Genomic DNA, 17,855 nt, shown 5'->3' on the forward strand with positions numbered 1-17,855 from the left:
CGCAGAGGAGGCCAGAGTTGCCCAATCGACTGCATGCGTGTACCCAGCCTTGGGGCCTAGAAGGGTTGCCCGCACCGGACTGGGAACCCAGATGGGAGAGTCTGCGGGCAGTCTCTTGCCGGCGGGTGGGTGCCTGTGTGTGTGTGCGCACGCGTGAGTGCGTTTGGGCCCACGTGTCTGTGCGTGCGTGAGTTTTCTTCTCTCTCTCTCCCCCTCTTTCTCTGTGTGCGTCTCTGTGTGTATGAGTGTGTGTGTGAGTGTGTGTGTGTGGCCGATGTCAGTGCTTTCTCTGTGTGTGTCTCTGTGTGTATGTGTGTGTGTTTCCGTGTGTGCATGTGTGCGAGTGCCTGTGCGTGTGTGTATGTGGCGGCCCGCAGGCTTCCCAGGGACGCAAGCCACTCCCCCCGCCCCCCGTCCGGTGAGGGGACTCATCAGCCAGCGTGCGGCCCACGCATCGGGGTAGACTTGTCCTAACAAGGGCAGGAAGACCACATTCAGAGTGTCCGGAGAGCAGTACTCTCCAGGCTCTGGAGGGTCAGGGGGAGGGTAGGAAACCTTCATAGCAAGGTGACCGCGGCTTTGCATCCCAGTGGGCTCCGTCACAAGGCCCCGCTCCCTCTGGCTGCCTGCTTTGGCGAGTCTGCCTGCACAACCTACAGTGGGCGCATGATTTGTCCACCGCCATCGCATGTATTTTCCTGTCCGAAGAGTTGGCCAGCACCAGAGATCAGGATGAAGAGCAGAGACATCTAGGGATGAAACCAAGGCATCCGATCCCACCCAGCCCCCGCCCCCGCCCTCCAAGGCACCCCGGCCTCAACCTCCACTCCCACGCCAAGGCGAAAACGCGGAGGGGGCCCAGCAAAGCTGGGCATGACACGGGGCCACGCTGCCGCTGCCGAATTGAAGCCCCCGAGCCTGGCCACCCATGCCCGTGGCCGGAAAGACCCCGAAAGGAGGCCAACCGGGGAGCCGCTGCACCCCAGTGAGCGCACTGTGCTCCGTGGAGCAAGCCACGTGTCCCTCGGGGAGAGCCACCTGTGAATGCCATCCCGAATCGCCCACCCCTGGGCGCGAAGGAGGGCCTGGGGTCCAGGCAGGCAGGTAGCGGGAGGCCGAGGCGCCCCCTCCTGGCACCCGACCTGAGCCCGGTCGGTCTGCAGGGTGGGCCAAGGACGTCTGGGCCCCTGCTGGACCTGGCCGCTTTGGATGCACACCTTGGCACCCTGGCCACGAGGGAGCTGTCTACTTAGGCGCACGGGCAGCGCACAGGAGCAAGAGACTGCGCTCCCTGTTACCCGGCACCCCCTACCTAGAGAGGAAGCCAGAGGGAGGGAGGAAGGGGAGAGGCTGGCTGCTCTGGCAAGTCTGCCTCAAAGTGGCCAAGCTGGTGAGGAGCCCTTGTGGAAGGGAAGGTGAGATGGGTGCTCCTGGGCCGCCGGTTTCTCTGGCAGGAAAAGGAGGGAGAGGAAGGCTGTGGGGGCGGGGTGGGGGTGGGGCGGCGGGGAAGAGGGTGAGTGCCATTTCTGGAGTCACAGTGCCATCCAGCGGAAAGTGTTTCTGAAAACCCCAGGCTGCCAGGGAGCCAAGCTGGGCTTCTGCTTCTGCCCTGCGCAGGGATCAGCAAGGATGTGCTGGGCTCCGTGGACTCTGCCCAAGCCAGGGATTCCCCCACCCCGGGGTCAGAGGCCTAGAACGAGCTGTGCCCCCCAGCGGCACCCGCTGAGGAAGCAGGAGCTCTAGGGGCCCTGGGAGAAAACCGGCGGCGCGGAGGGGCAGCCCCCAGACCCGGCAGCCCCGGGAAGCGGGGGGGGGCGGAGCTTCCCTGTCAGCCATTTTGGGGTGGGCCTAGGGGAAGTCGCTGACCACTGACTGCAGAGACTGGGGGCCGCTGACTCTGGTCTCCTTGGTGGGGAGGACGGGGTGCCCCTGTGTGGGGCCACAGCGGGCCCGCAGGCCCCTTTCCTCCCCGGGGACGCAGGAGCTCTGGGGTCCTGGGGGCGGGGCCATTGCTGCCTGGCAGTTCCTGGAGCCTGCCAGAGGAAGCCACGGCGGCATGCCCCTGCCTGCCCTCCGTTTCGGAGACTCGTCCCCTGCCGTGGAGCCAGGGTGCCGATCTGGGAAGGGGCACCCAGGCAGGAGTTCCTTCTCCGGCTTCACCCTCGGGACCCCCACCTCCCTATCTCTCTCCCTCCCCTGGGCTTTCCCCAGCACTGCTGCCCAGCTGGCCCCCGTTGCCACAAACAGTTTCCGCTTGATGGCGGTATGGCTCCACAAATGCCAACCACGTCTCTTACCCCGGGCACTCCGGCGTGTGTTCCTCCGCCCTTTGCAGTGTGAAAAAAATAAAAATAAAAATAAAAAAAGAAAGAGAAAGAGAAAGAAAAAGTGAAAACCGAGGAGAAGGACAAAAGGTGGAGAGGAAAGGAAACTGCCTCCAAGTGTCCCAGGCTGCCCACCAAACTCACATGGGCCAAGAGACCCAGGACCATTAGTAGCGTTCAGCCAGCCTGCCTTACCCAGGCCTTCAGGCCTCTCCATTTTCCTGGGCTCCCTGCTCTTCCAAGACTTCACAGGCAAAGGACACGGAGTCACGGCCACTGTGACGGCACAGGAGGCCTCCGGTCTTAGGCCCGCTCCCCGGGGGCGACGTGCTGCTCACGGTGGGTGCTGGCCTGCACGTCATGTTACTGCGGGACTCGGCCTTCCCCCAAACCCGGAGGTTCAGAAGCAGGTGACCACCTCGGCCTGACAGGTGCAAGCCTCCACACAGTCAGGAAGGGCCCGAACGCCCCCCCCACACACACACACGCAGCCACCGGACTGGAGGCAGGAGTCTCCCTCAGAGGGGACACCAAGCAACTAGCTCAAGTCTGAGTCTGCGCAAGGCTGCCCTGGCCTACAGAGCGGGCCAGGGAAGGGCCACCACATACCCCAGAGTGCCCTGGCTTCACACAGGGCCACGGCTCCACGGGGCACTGCCTCTGCCTCTACTCCACACTGGCGTCCCTACTTACCGGGGTTTACCCGGGACCCTCCCTCCGCCTTCACACCCCCCTCCAGGGCCCACGCCACGCCAGAACGCTTTCCTTCACTTCGCAGAGGAGGCCAGAGTTGCCCAATCGACTGCATGCGTGTACCCAGCCTTGGGGCCTAGAAGGGTTGCCCGCACCGGACTGGGAACCCAGATGGGAGAGTCTGCGGGCAGTCTCTTGCCGGCGGGTGGGTGCCTGTGTGTGTGTGCGCACGCGTGAGTGCGTTTGGGCCCACGTGTCTGTGCGTGCGTGAGTTTTCTTCTCTCTCTCTCCCCCTCTTTCTCTGTGTGCGTCTCTGTGTGTATGAGTGTGTGTGTGAGTGTGTGTGTGTGGCCGATGTCAGTGCTTTCTCTGTGTGTGTCTCTGTGTGTATGTGTGTGTGTTTCCGTGTGTGCATGTGTGCGAGTGCCTGTGCGTGTGTGTATGTGGCGGCCCGCAGGCTTCCCAGGGACGCAAGCCACTCCCCCCGCCCCCCGTCCGGTGAGGGGACTCATCAGCCAGCGTGCGGCCCACGCATCGGGGTAGACTTGTCCTAACAAGGGCAGGAAGACCACATTCAGAGTGTCCGGAGAGCAGTACTCTCCAGGCTCTGGAGGGTCAGGGGGAGGGTAGGAAACCTTCATAGCAAGGTGACCGCGGCTTTGCATCCCAGTGGGCTCCGTCACAAGGCCCCGCTCCCTCTGGCTGCCTGCTTTGGCGAGTCTGCCTGCACAACCTACAGTGGGCGCATGATTTGTCCACCGCCATCGCATGTATTTTCCTGTCCGAAGAGTTGGCCAGCACCAGAGATCAGGATGAAGAGCAGAGACATCTAGGGATGAAACCAAGGCATCCGATCCCACCCAGCCCCCGCCCCCGCCCTCCAAGGCACCCCGGCCTCAACCTCCACTCCCACGCCAAGGCGAAAACGCGGAGGGGGCCCAGCAAAGCTGGGCATGACACGGGGCCACGCTGCCGCTGCCGAATTGAAGCCCCCGAGCCTGGCCACCCATGCCCGTGGCCGGAAAGACCCCGAAAGGAGGCCAACCGGGGAGCCGCTGCACCCCAGTGAGCGCACTGTGCTCCGTGGAGCAAGCCACGTGTCCCTCGGGGAGAGCCACCTGTGAATGCCATCCCGAATCGCCCACCCCTGGGCGCGAAGGAGGGCCTGGGGTCCAGGCAGGCAGGTAGCGGGAGGCCGAGGCGCCCCCTCCTGGCACCCGACCTGAGCCCGGTCGGTCTGCAGGGTGGGCCAAGGACGTCTGGGCCCCTGCTGGACCTGGCCGCTTTGGATGCACACCTTGGCACCCTGGCCACGAGGGAGCTGTCTACTTAGGCGCACGGGCAGCGCACAGGAGCAAGAGACTGCGCTCCCTGTTACCCGGCACCCCCTACCTAGAGAGGAAGCCAGAGGGAGGGAGGAAGGGGAGAGGCTGGCTGCTCTGGCAAGTCTGCCTCAAAGTGGCCAAGCTGGTGAGGAGCCCTTGTGGAAGGGAAGGTGAGATGGGTGCTCCTGGGCCGCCGGTTTCTCTGGCAGGAAAAGGAGGGAGAGGAAGGCTGTGGGGGCGGGGTGGGGGTGGGGCGGCGGGGAAGAGGGTGAGTGCCATTTCTGGAGTCACAGTGCCATCCAGCGGAAAGTGTTTCTGAAAACCCCAGGCTGCCAGGGAGCCAAGCTGGGCTTCTGCTTCTGCCCTGCGCAGGGATCAGCAAGGATGTGCTGGGCTCCGTGGACTCTGCCCAAGCCAGGGATTCCCCCACCCCGGGGTCAGAGGCCTAGAACGAGCTGTGCCCCCCAGCGGCACCCGCTGAGGAAGCAGGAGCTCTAGGGGCCCTGGGAGAAAACCGGCGGCGCGGAGGGGCAGCCCCCAGACCCGGCAGCCCCGGGAAGCGGGGGGGGGCGGAGCTTCCCTGTCAGCCATTTTGGGGTGGGCCTAGGGGAAGTCGCTGACCACTGACTGCAGAGACTGGGGGCCGCTGACTCTGGTCTCCTTGGTGGGGAGGACGGGGTGCCCCTGTGTGGGGCCACAGCGGGCCCGCAGGCCCCTTTCCTCCCCGGGGACGCAGGAGCTCTGGGGTCCTGGGGGCGGGGCCATTGCTGCCTGGCAGTTCCTGGAGCCTGCCAGAGGAAGCCACGGCGGCATGCCCCTGCCTGCCCTCCGTTTCGGAGACTCGTCCCCTGCCGTGGAGCCAGGGTGCCGATCTGGGAAGGGGCACCCAGGCAGGAGTTCCTTCTCCGGCTTCACCCTCGGGACCCCCACCTCCCTATCTCTCTCCCTCCCCTGGGCTTTCCCCAGCACTGCTGCCCAGCTGGCCCCCGTTGCCACAAACAGTTTCCGCTTGATGGCGGTATGGCTCCACAAATGCCAACCACGTCTCTTACCCCGGGCACTCCGGCGTGTGTTCCTCCGCCCTTTGCAGTGTGAAAAAAATAAAAATAAAAATAAAAAAAGAAAGAGAAAGAGAAAGAGAAAGAAAAAGTGAAAACCGAGGAGAAGGACAAAAGGTGGAGAGGAAAGGAAACTGCCTCCAAGTGTCCCAGGCTGCCCACCAAACTCACATGGGCCAAGAGACCCAGGACCATTAGTAGCGTTCAGCCAGCCTGCCTTACCCAGGCCTTCAGGCCTCTCCATTTTCCTGGGCTCCCTACTCTTCCAAGACTTCACAGGCAAAGGACACGGAGTCACGGCCACTGTGACGGCACAGGAGGCCTCCGGTCTTAGGCCCGCTCCCCGGGGGCGACGTGCTGCTCACGGTGGGTGCTGGCCTGCACGTCATGTTACTGCGGGACTCGGCCTTCCCCCAAACCCGGAGGTTCAGAGGCAGGTGACCACCTCGGCCTGACAGGTGCAAGCCTCCACACAGTCAGGAAGGGCCCGAACGCCCCCCCCCCCCACACACACACGCAGCCACCGGACTGAAGGCAGGAGTCTCCCTCAGAGGGGACACCAAGCAACTAGCTCAAGTCTGAGTCTGCGCAAGGCTGCCCTGGCCTACAGAGCGGGCCAGGGAAGGGCCACCACATACCCCAGAGTGCCCTGGCTTCACACAGGGCCACGGCTCCACGGGGCACTGCCTCTGCCTCTACTCCACACTGGCGTCCCTACTTACCCGGGTTTACCCGGGACCCTCCCTCCGCCTTCACAGCCCCCTCCAGGGCCCACGCCACGCCAGAACGCTTTCCTTCACTTCGCAGAGGAGGCCAGAGTTGCCCAATCGACTGCATGCGTGTACCCAGCCTTGGGGCCTAGAAGGGTTGCCCGCACCGGACTGGGAACCCAGATGGGAGAGTCTGCGGGCAGTCTCTTGCCGGCGGGTGGGTGCCTGTGTGTGTGTGCGCACGCGTGAGTGCGTTTGGGCCCACGTGTCTGTGCGTGCGTGAGTTTTCTTCTCTCTCTCTCCCCCTCTTTCTCTGTGTGCGTCTCTGTGTGTATGAGTGTGTGTGTGAGTGTGTGTGTGTGGCCGATGTCAGTGCTTTCTCTGTGTGTGTCTCTGTGTGTATGTGTGTGTGTTTCCGTGTGTGCATGTGTGCGAGTGCCTGTGCGTGTGTGTATGTGGCGGCCCGCAGGCTTCCCAGGGACGCAAGCCACTCCCCCCGCCCCCCGTCCGGTGAGGGGACTCATCAGCCAGCGTGCGGCCCACGCATCGGGGTAGACTTGTCCTAACAAGGGCAGGAAGACCACATTCAGAGTGTCCGGAGAGCAGTACTCTCCAGGCTCTGGAGGGTCAGGGGGAGGGTAGGAAACCTTCATAGCAAGGTGACCGCGGCTTTGCATCCCAGTGGGCTCCGTCACAAGGCCCCGCTCCCTCTGGCTGCCTGCTTTGGCGAGTCTGCCTGCACAACCTACAGTGGGCGCATGATTTGTCCACCGCCATCGCATGTATTTTCCTGTCCGAAGAGTTGGCCAGCACCAGAGATCAGGATGAAGAGCAGAGACATCTAGGGATGAAACCAAGGCATCCGATCCCACCCAGCCCCCGCCCCCGCCCTCCAAGGCACCCCGGCCTCAACCTCCACTCCCACGCCAAGGCGAAAACGCGGAGGGGGCCCAGCAAAGCTGGGCATGACACGGGGCCACGCTGCCGCTGCCGAATTGAAGCCCCCGAGCCTGGCCACCCATGCCCGTGGCCGGAAAGACCCCGAAAGGAGGCCAACCGGGGAGCCGCTGCACCCCAGTGAGCGCACTGTGCTCCGTGGAGCAAGCCACGTGTCCCTCGGGGAGAGCCACCTGTGAATGCCATCCCGAATCGCCCACCCCTGGGCGCGAAGGAGGGCCTGGGGTCCAGGCAGGCAGGTAGCGGGAGGCCGAGGCGCCCCCTCCTGGCACCCGACCTGAGCCCGGTCGGTCTGCAGGGTGGGCCAAGGACGTCTGGGCCCCTGCTGGACCTGGCCGCTTTGGATGCACACCTTGGCACCCTGGCCACGAGGGAGCTGTCTACTTAGGCGCACGGGCAGCGCACAGGAGCAAGAGACTGCGCTCCCTGTTACCCGGCACCCCCTACCTAGAGAGGAAGCCAGAGGGAGGGAGGAAGGGGAGAGGCTGGCTGCTCTGGCAAGTCTGCCTCAAAGTGGCCAAGCTGGTGAGGAGCCCTTGTGGAAGGGAAGGTGAGATGGGTGCTCCTGGGCCGCCGGTTTCTCTGGCAGGAAAAGGAGGGAGAGGAAGGCTGTGGGGGCGGGGTGGGGGTGGGGCGGCGGGGAAGAGAGTGAGTGCCATTTCTGGAGTCACAGTGCGATCCAGCGGAAAGTGTTTCTGAAAACCCCAGGCTGCAAGGGAGCCAAGCTGGGCTTCTGCTTCTGCCCTGCGCAGGGATCAGCAAGGATGTGCTGGGCTCCGTGGACTCTGCCCAAGCCAGGGATTCCCCCACCCCGGGGTCAGAGGCCTAGAACGAGCTGTGCCCCCCAGCGGCACCCGCTGAGGAAGCAGGCGCTCTAGGGGCCCTGGGAGAAAACCGGCGGCGCGGAGGGGCAGCCCCCAGACCCGGCAGCCCCGGGAAGCGGGGGGGCGGGGCTTCCCTGTCAGCCATTTTGGGGTGGGCCTAGGGGAAGTCGCTGACCACTGACTGCAGAGACTGGGGGCCGCTGACTCTGGTCTCCTTGGTGGGGAGGACGGGGTGCCCCTGTGTGGGGCCACAGCGGGCCCGCAGGCCCCTTTCCTCCCCGGGGACGCAGGAGTTCTGGGGTCCTGGGGGCGGGGCCATTGCTGCCTGGCAGTTCCTGGAGCCTGCCAGAGGAAGCCACGGCGGCATGCCCCTGCCTGCCCTCCGTTTCGGAGACTCGTCCCCTGCCGTGGAGCCAGGGTGCCGATCTGGGAAGGGGCACCCAGGCAGGAGTTCCTTCTCCGGCTTCACCCTCGGGACCCCCACCTCCCTATCTCTTTCCCTCCCCTGGGCTTTCCCCAGCACTGCTGCCCAGCTGGCCCCCGTTGCCACAAACAGTTTCCGCTTGATGGCGGTATGGCTCCACAAATGCCAACCACGTCTCTTACCCCGGGCACTGCGGCGTGTGTTCCTCCGCCCTTTGCAGTGTGAAAAAAATAAAAATAAAAATAAAAAAAGAAAGAGAAAGAAAAAGAAAAAGTGAAAACCGAGGAGAAGGACAAAAGGTGGAGAGGAAAGGAAACTGCCTCCAAGTGTCCCAGGCTGCCCTCCAAACTCACATGGGCCAAGAGACCCAGGACCATTAGTAGCGTTCAGCCAGCCTGCCTTACCCAGGCCTTCAGGCCTCTCCATTTTCCTGGGCTCCCTGCTCTTCCAAGACTTCACAGGCAAAGGACACGGAGTCACGGCCACTGTGACGGCACAGGAGGCCTCCGGTCTTAGGCCCGCTCCCCGGGGGCGACGTGCTGCTCACGGTGGGTGCTGGCCTGCACGTCATGTTACTGCGGGACTCGGCCTTCCCCCAAACCCGGAGGTTCAGAGGCAGGTGACCACCTCGGCCTGACAGGTGCAAGCCTCCACACAGTCAGGAAGGGCCCGAACGCCCCCTCCCCCCCCACACACACACGCAGCCACCGGACTGGAGGCAGGAGTCTCCCTCAGAGGGGACACCAAGCAACTAGCTCAAGTCTGAGTCTGCGCAAGGCTGCCCTGGCCTACAGAGCGGGCCAGGGAAGGGCCACCACATACCCCAGAGTGCCCTGGCTTCACACAGGGCCACGGCTCCACGGGGCACTGCCTCTGCCTCTACTCCACACTGGCGTCCCTACTTACCCGGGTTTACCCGGGACCCTCCCTCCGCCTTCACAGCCCCCTCCAGGGCCCACGCCACGCCAGAACGCTTTCCTTCACTTCGCAAGGAGGCCAGAGTTGCCCAATCGACTGCATGCGTGTACCCAGCCTTGGGGCCTAGAAGGGTTGCCCGCACCGGACTGGGAACCCAGATGGGAGAGTCTGCGGGCAGTCTCTTGCCGGCGGGTGGGTGCCTGTGTGTGTGTGCGCACGCGTGAGTGCGTTTGGGCCCACGTGTCTGTGCGTGCGTGAGTTTTCTTCTCTCTCTCTCCCCCTCTTTCTCTGTGTGCGTCTCTGTGTGTATGAGTGTGTGTGTGAGTGTGTGTGTGTGGCCGATGTCAGTGCTTTCTCTGTGTGTGTCTTTGTGTGTATGTGTGTGTGTTTCCGTGTGTGCATGTGTGCGAGTGCCTGTGCGTGTGTGTATGTGGCGGCCCGCAGGCTTCCCAGGGACGCAAGCCACTCCCCCCGACCCCCGTCCCGTGAGGGGACTCATCAGCCAGGGTGCGGCCCACGCATCGGGGTAGACTTGTCCTAACAAGGGCAGGAAGACCACATTCAGAGTGTCCGGACAGCAGTACTCTCCAGGCTCTGGAGGGTCAGGGGGAGGGTAGGAAACCTTCATAGCAAGGTGACCGCGGCTTTGCATCCCAAAGGGCTCAGTCACAAGGGCCCGCTCCCTCTGGCTGCCTGCTTTGGCGAGTCTGCCTGCACAACCTACAGTGGGGGCATGATTTGTCCACCGCCATCGCATGTATTTTCCTGGCCGAAGAGTTGGCCAGCACCAGAGATCAGGATGAGGAGCAGAGACATCTAGGGATGAAACCAAGGCATCCGATCCCACCCAGCCCCCGCCCCCGCCCTCCAAGGCACCCCGGCCTCAACCTCAAGAGCAGAAATAATTTGCAGCCCCTACAAGTGTGTTGTGCTATTTCAAGTGTGTTATGCTATTTCATTGAACTAAGTGTGTTGAAAAGTAAAATAATTTGCTTATAGCTAACGGCCAAATTCCGCTTCTGTGAACGGTGCTTGCTTACTCAAATGCTTGGTAAACAAGGCCCAGGCCCTGGGGGGGTGACTAGAAGCGGTGCTTGCTTACTCAAATGCTTGGTAAACAAGGCCCAGGCCCTGGGGGGGGGGGTGACTACAAACAACTTACTGATAAAGGGGCCGAGGCATGATCAGCAGGTAAACAGCCTAACAGCCAGGACAACGTTCCTAATCGCAGGTAGACGGCTTGTGCAGGGGGTGTGTGTGTGGGTTTGGGCAATCAATATTGGACAATCTTTCGTAACAAGCTATAGCAAAAGTATAAAAGGGCATATGTCCCATTGAGCGGGGTCCTAGTTCGTAAAGAGACCACTGCGTTGGTGCTCTGGGACTTGGACCCTGGCTCGAGCCAGCCAATAAACTCCTTTGCCTTTTGCAGCCTTGGACTCTGCCATTCTGTTCCTGGGGCGGAACGGGGAACCGGTTCTAACATTTTGGGGGCTCGTCCGGGATCCCCAAACCCCCGGAACAGAATCCGGAGCCAAGGAGGAGTTGGAACTCTTAAAATCCGTACGGTGTAGGTGATTGGGCCCTGGGAAGAGACCGGCAGAAGACTTAGGCGGACGCGCTGGTGGGTCGCCGGTCGGGAGTGACAGGAGACGTCTGTCACCCCCACGGTTGGTTTCGCTTCTTTTTGTTTCCAGTCAGTGGAAGGCACTCCCGAGAGGGGGATAAATCCGGGGCCACTCGGCAGTCAGTGGGAGGCACTCCCCAGAGGGGAGATAAGTCCAGGGCCACTCGGTAGTCAGTGGAAGGCACTCCCGTGAGGGGAGATGAGTCCGGGGCCACTCGGCAGTCAGTGGAAGGCACTCCCGTGAGGGGAGATGAGTCCGGGGCCACTCGGTAGTCAGTGGGAGGCACTCCCGAGAGGGGAGATAAGTCCGGGGCCACTAGGTGGAAACAGTGTTTGGAAAGGCGAAACCAGGTGGATCCGTTTGACGAGGAATCCAAACGGTAGCCGGCTAAGTTGTCTGTTGTTTCCTTGTTTGTCTTTTGTCTGTCACTAGCGGGAGGCTCCCCAAGCGGGGATAAGTCTGGGGCCGCTGTCTGTCATTTTGTCTTTGTTCCCCGTTGTCGTTACTTCGTCGTCTCGTCTGTGTTTTTCGCTTCTATGACGCGCCTGGTCTTGGAAGGTGCAGTGTTCTGGGTGCAGCTCTTCCTCCTCTGTTCACTAGCCCTGGTGTTTGGTGTCGGTCTATACACTGTAACACCCCAGTCTTGGAGTACTCCACAGAAGTGTGCATTTACATTCTTCTACTGGGTCGTAGTGGGAGTCCTAGCGTGGCTCCGGATCGACCCGCCCTTCTAAGAGGTAAAGTCTGTCTGTCTGACTGAGTGAATGAAGTGTGACTGTATGAGGTTCCACGGCCACGGCTACGGAATCTGAGTGGGTCCTAACCTGCGGTTCTGTGGCGACGTCGTACGGCATAACGGTGATTCACTCCCCTAAAAAGGAGTGACTGGGCCCGGGCTCTATACTGGTACACCTTAGCCAAGACGCGCCTAAGTTCCCGCGAGGGACGCAGCCAGGCGGACACCTGAAAGAACTCCCTCCCCTGATACCCTTGTGAGCATGGGACAGACTCAGACAACGCCTCTATCTATCCTCATTGATCATTTCAAAATTGTTAAGGAAAGGGCACACAGTCTTTCCTTGGATATAAAGAAAAATAAATTTATCACTTTGTGTGAGGCAGAGTGGCCAGCCTTCGGGGTAGGATGGCCACAGGAAGGAACATTTGATGCTGAGCTTATTGAAAAAATAAAAGGGATAGTCTTTGGTCATCACGGTCATCTGGACCAAGCCCCCTATATTATAGTCTGGCAAGACTTGGTCCAGGATCCGCCACCTTGGCTAAGGGCCCTCCTGCCAGCATCAAGGAAGAAGACACAAGCCCTAGTTACCAAAGAGATAAAGAAGAGTGGGGTGCAGGATCCTCAGCCCACAGGGTCACCTGTGCTGCCAGACTCTAATCTATATCCAGATTTAATAGACCTAGAGTGGCATACACCCCCACCTTATGATCCCAGGGTGGCCCAGGGGGCCCAGGCGGCTCCTGCGGCCCAGGGGAAGATGGGGCCTCCGACGGGGGGGGGGGGGGCCGGCGTACGGCACTAGACAATGGACTGGACAAACTCCAGATCTTGAACCAGTGAGGGCGCTTCCCTTGAGGGCCGTGGGACCCCCGGGAGTGGATGGGGAGCAGGCACATCAGTACTGGCCCTTCTCCACCAGTGATCTTTATAATTGGAAATCTCAAAATGCAAATTTCTCTGATAATCCGAGAGATCTAATTAACCTTTTAGATTCTGTCCTTTTCACTCATCAGCCCACATGGGACGACTGCCAACAGTTACTTAAGGTTCTCTTTACCACGGAGGAGAGGGAGCGAATCCAGGGGGAGGCTCGAAAGTTAGTTCCTGGAGAGGACGGCAGGCCTACTGTCAACCCTCGGGTCATCGACCAGACCTTTCCCCTTGAACGGCCGCCATGGGACTACAATGAGGCTGAAGGTAGGGAGCGTCTCCGGGTCTACCGCCAGACTCTGATGGCCGGTCTCCGGGCGGCGGCACGGAAGCCGACCAATTTGGCTAAGGTAGGGGATGTTCGGCAGGGGCCCGAGGAGAGTCCAGCGGCTTATCTAGAAAGGATTATGGAGGCTTTCAGACAGTACACTCCCATAGATCCCACTGCAGAAGAGAGCAAGGCGGCAGTAATGATGGCTTTTGTTAACCAGGCAGCCCCGGACATTAGGCATAAAGTGCAAAAAATAGAAAGGCTGAGTGAGAAAACTTTGAAAGACCTGCTGGAAGTGGCAGAAAAAGTCTATAATAATAGGGAGACGCCGGAAGAGAAGTTAGAAAGAATGAGACAGGAAGATAGGAAGTTCCAGGCGGGTGAGGCACGTAAGGCAAATAAGGAGATGGCTAAGATCCTACTTGCAGCCATGGAAAGGGGAATTCAGGGGCAACTGACCTGGACAAGGCTGCCTCAAGGGTTTAAGAACTCACCCACCTTGTTCAATGAGGCCCTTCATGACGACTTGGGTGAATACCGTGCCAACCACCCAAAAGTGACTTTGCTGCAGTATGTAGATGATCTGCTACTAGCTGCCCCAACCCCACAGACCTGCTTGAAAGGCACTAAGGACCTGCTTAGGGTGCTAAGTGAACGGGGATATCGGGCCAGTGCTAAAAAGGCCCAGATCTGCAAAGAAGTCACTTATCTAGGATATAAAATAAAAGGAGGTCAGCGATGGCTGACTGAGGCAATGAAACAGACTGTGTTAGGGATTCCCACCCCAACTTCATGTCAAGAAGTGCGAGAATTCCTGGGGTCAGTAGGGTACTGCCGTCTCTGGATCCCAGGTTTTGCAGAAAAAGCTCGGCCCTTATATGAAGGCTGTAAAGTGGGCCAGAAATGGGAATGGACTATGCAGATGGAAGACGCCTTCCGGGCCCTAAAAAAAGCTATGTTAGAGGCCCCGGCCTTGGCGCTCCCTGACCTCACAAAGGAGTTCCACCTGTTTATAGATGAGAGAAAGGGAATAGCCAAGGGGGTGCTTACGCAGACATTAGGACCTTGGAAACGGCCAGTAGCGTACCTGTCCAAAAAGCTAGACCCGGTGGCAGCAGGGTGGCCTGCGTGCCTGCGAATCATTGCAGCTACCGCTTTGCTGGTCAAAGACGCCGACAAGCTCACCCTGGGCCAGCGTCTGCACATCACCACCCCTCACGCCATAGAGGGGATCTTGAAGCAGCCGCCGGGACGATGGATCACAAACGCGAGGCTGACTCACTACCAGGGATTTCTGTTAGACGCCCCTCGCATCGGATTCCGGACTCCTGCCATCCTGAACCCAGCCACGCTTCTGCCAGATTCGGTGCCAACAATGCCTGAACATAGCTGCCTTGAGATCCTGGCCGAGACCCAGATGGCCCGGAGTGACCTGCAAGACCGCCCCCTCACAAACAGCGACCTGACCTGGTTCACGGATGGGAGCAGCTTCGTCCGGGACGGACACAGGTACGCAGGGGCGGCTATAGTAGATGAGCAAGGCAGGCTTATCTGGGCCACACGCCTTCCACAGGGGACCTCGGCCCAGAAGGCTGAACTGGTTGCATTGACAGAAGCCCTTCGCCGGGCCCAGGGGAAGAGGCTGACGGTGTATACTGACAGCCGCTATGCCTTCGGGACAGTGCATATACACGGAGCCCTCTATAGGGAAAGGGGCTTCATTACAGCTGAAGGCAAGGAAATTAAGCACAAATCGGAGATACTCCAATTACTGGAAGCCATCCTGCTACCCAAGGCAGTGGCTGTAGTCCATACCCCGGGGCACCAGAGGGGGGACTCCCTTGAGACCAGGGGCAACCGGGCCGCGGACATTGAGGCAAAAAGGGCTGCGGAAGGGCCGGTACTAACCGATGTTTTGCATCTGAGCTTGCCACCCCCTGGGATGGGAAAGATGCCCCCCCAACCGGACTATTCCAGCACGGACATAAGGTGGGCCACAGAAAAGCTGCAGGCGATGCCGAACAAGGACGGCTGGTTCCAAGACGGAGAACATCGCCTGATAGTCCCTGAGGCCTTAGGGAATCACCTACTAGGGCACTTGCACCAGACAACGCATCTTGGCAAAAAGAAGATGTTACAGCTGCTGGCCACGGCACGACTCAGATTCAAATCACAAGAGAAGACGGCAGAGGACATTGTAAAAAACTGCCGTGTCTGCCAGGTTATGCAGCCGGAGAAGGTCAGAGGGACCCATACAGGTACCAGGGAACGGGGGAGGCAACCAGGGTTGTTTTGGGAAATAGATTTTACAGAGGTAAGACCAGGGAAAAATGGGTACAAATACTTACTGGTCATGGTAGATACCTTCTCAGGGTGGGCAGAGGCCTTTCCTACTAAAGGAGAAACTGCTTTAATAGTGGCAAAGAAAATATTAGAGGAAATAGTTCCCAGGTATGGGCTGCCAGAGAGCATAGGGTCTGACAATGGACCAGCCTTCACAAGTCAAGTTAGTCAGGGACTAGCCCGGGCGCTGGGGACAGATTGGAAATTACATTGTGCATATAATCCCCAGAGCTTGGGGCAGGTAGAAAGAATGAACAGAACTCTAAAGGAGACTTCGACTAAATTGGTCCTAGAGACTGGCGGAGACTGGGTGACCCTCCTTCCCTTCACCCTGTTCCGAGCACGGAACACCCCCTATCATTTAGGCCTAACCCCCTTTGAGATTGTGTATGGTGCTCCTCCACCAGTAGTGCCAAAAATAACTTTTGGGGCTGCGCCTGAAGCCCCAAGAGAGGTGCTACAGGCTGTACAGGCTCTACAGGGAGTTCAGGGCCAGATTTGGCCTGCGCTCTGAGCTTTTTACCAGACAACCCAAGAGGGGAAGAGAGAGGATACCGGGTACCTCTACCAGCCGGGAGACTGGGTATGGGTGAAAAGGCATAATAACAACACCCTAGAGCCCAGGTGGAAGGGACCTTTTCAGATTATTCTTGTCACCCCCACTGCCCTAAAGGTTGATGGTGTGGCGCCAAGATGGCGAATTTACTCAACGCCAGGCCCGGATAGAGTTAAGTAGAAATGGGTTTTTCGTATGTCCAGGATTTAGAACAGGGGAAATGAGACGCACATGCGGGGGAATTGAGTCCCTCTACTGTGCATCCTGGAGATGTGTGACCACCAATGATGGAGAGTGGAAATGGCAGGTCCAATCTCTTCTCATCGAAATGTCTTTTGTCCGGCCGTGCTCACGAACCAGGTATGCCTCTGACTGTAACTTAGTACGTGTGAGGTTTACGGAGGAAGGAAAGAAGGACAGACGGTGGGTCACGGGATTATATTGGGGATTCACCCTCTATGATCACAGCAAAGGGGGGCGAGGCACTGTAATACAAATCAAGCTGCGGGTTTCTCCCATCCAAGGCGCTGTAGGGCCCAATAGGGTGCTGACAGAAAAACAGTATACCCAGTGCCCGACAACCCAGAAACCCACCAGCACCCCACTTATACCTTCAGAGGCAACTCAGGTGGCCCCCAGAACACAGGCTCCGGTAGCAAAGAACCTTCTATGGAAAGTGCAAGAACCACAGGACCCTTTATGGAAAATGCTGATCGCGGCATATGGGGCTTTAAATCGCTCCGACCCCAATGCTACGGCAGCTTGCTGGTTATGCTATGATATTAGACCCCCTTTCTATGAAGCAGTTGGATTAACTGCTCCCTTCAACTACTCAGAGGAAGAAGCCCCTGGATCTTGCATATGGGACCACAAGGGCCCCGGGCTAACACTTCAGGTAGTTGCCAAGAGTGGAATCTGTATAGGAAAGGTAACCCCCACTCATACACAGTTCTGTGCCAAAATCCACCCTTTGGTAAACCGGACTGTAAAGACAAAATGGATCGTTCCAGCACTCAATGGGTGGTGGCTCTGTTCTGAAGTAGGCCTGACTCCATGTCTTAGTCTGTCTGTGTTTAATGAGTCTAAGGAATTCTGTGTCCAGGTGTTAGTATTCCCTAAGGTTATTTACCATCAAGAAGATATAGTATACGATGCATGGACAAAGGGCACAGGCAGAGCCAGGTTAGCTAGAAAAAGGAGAGAGCCCCTTACAGCAATAACCGTAGCTACCCTTTTTGGCCTGGGTGTAATAGGAGCAGGGACAAGCATCTCAGCCTTAGCCATGCAACATAGAGGATTTGACCATCTAAGGGCTGCCGTAGATGAAGACATAACCAGAATTGAAAAATCCATCTCTCTTTTAGAAAAGTCCCTAAGCTCACTGTCTGAGGTGGTGCTGCAAAACCGGAGGGGACTGGACCTTGTATTCCTCCAACAGGGAGGGCTATGTGCGGCCCTTGGAGAAGAGTGCTACTTTTACGCTAACCACACTGGAGTAGTCATAGAGGGACTAGCAAAGCGAAAGCGTGAGCGTGAACAAAGAGAAGGATGGTTTGAGTCATAGTTCAATAGCTCCCCTTGGCTAACTACTTTGCTTTCCACTATACTAGGACCCCTAATTGTAATCCTGCTCATTCTCACTCTCGGGCCATGTATCCTAAATAGGCTGGTTGCCTTTGTAAAAGAACGGGTTAACACTGTACAATTAATGGTTTTGCGACAGCAGTACCAGAGCTTACAAATGAGAGACACAAGAGGCCCATAAGCCAAATACGAGCAGGAGAGCTCCTATGAACAAGAAAAAGGGGGGAATGAAGAGCAGAAATAATTTGCAGCCCCTACAAGTGTGTTGTGCTATTTCAAGTGTGTTATGCTATTTCATTGAACTAAGTGTGTTGAAAAGTAAAATAATTTGCTTATAGCTAACGGCCAAATTCCGCTTCTGTGAACGGTGCTTGCTTACTCAAATGCTTGGTAAACAAGGCCCAGGCCCTGGGGGGGTGACTAGAAGCGGTGCTTGCTTACTCAAATGCTTGGTAAACAAGGCCCAGGCCCTGGGGGGGGGGGGGTGACTACAAACAACTTACTGATAAAGGGGCCGAGGCATGATCAGCACGTAAACAGCCTAACAGCCAGGACAACGTTCCTAATC

At 58.8% G+C, this 17,855-nt stretch overlaps 1 long non-coding RNA gene across 1 annotated transcript; it reads right to left on the reverse strand.

Annotated features, from left to right (window-relative positions):
- Positions 1 to 289: 289 nt before the first annotated feature.
- LOC123628404 lies at positions 290 to 2,723 on the reverse strand. The gene is made up of 3 exons (XR_006731626.1): positions 2,520 to 2,723; positions 2,298 to 2,327; positions 290 to 749 (listed from the first exon to the last, which is right to left on the reverse strand). It is a non-coding gene; the product is annotated as an uncharacterized LOC123628404 (long non-coding RNA).
- Positions 2,724 to 17,855: the final 15,132 nt, after the last annotated feature.

Source organism: Lemur catta, chromosome X (genome assembly GCF_020740605.2).
Source record: "Lemur catta isolate mLemCat1 chromosome X, mLemCat1.pri, whole genome shotgun sequence".
Lineage (NCBI taxonomy): Eukaryota > Metazoa > Chordata > Mammalia > Primates > Lemuridae > Lemur > Lemur catta.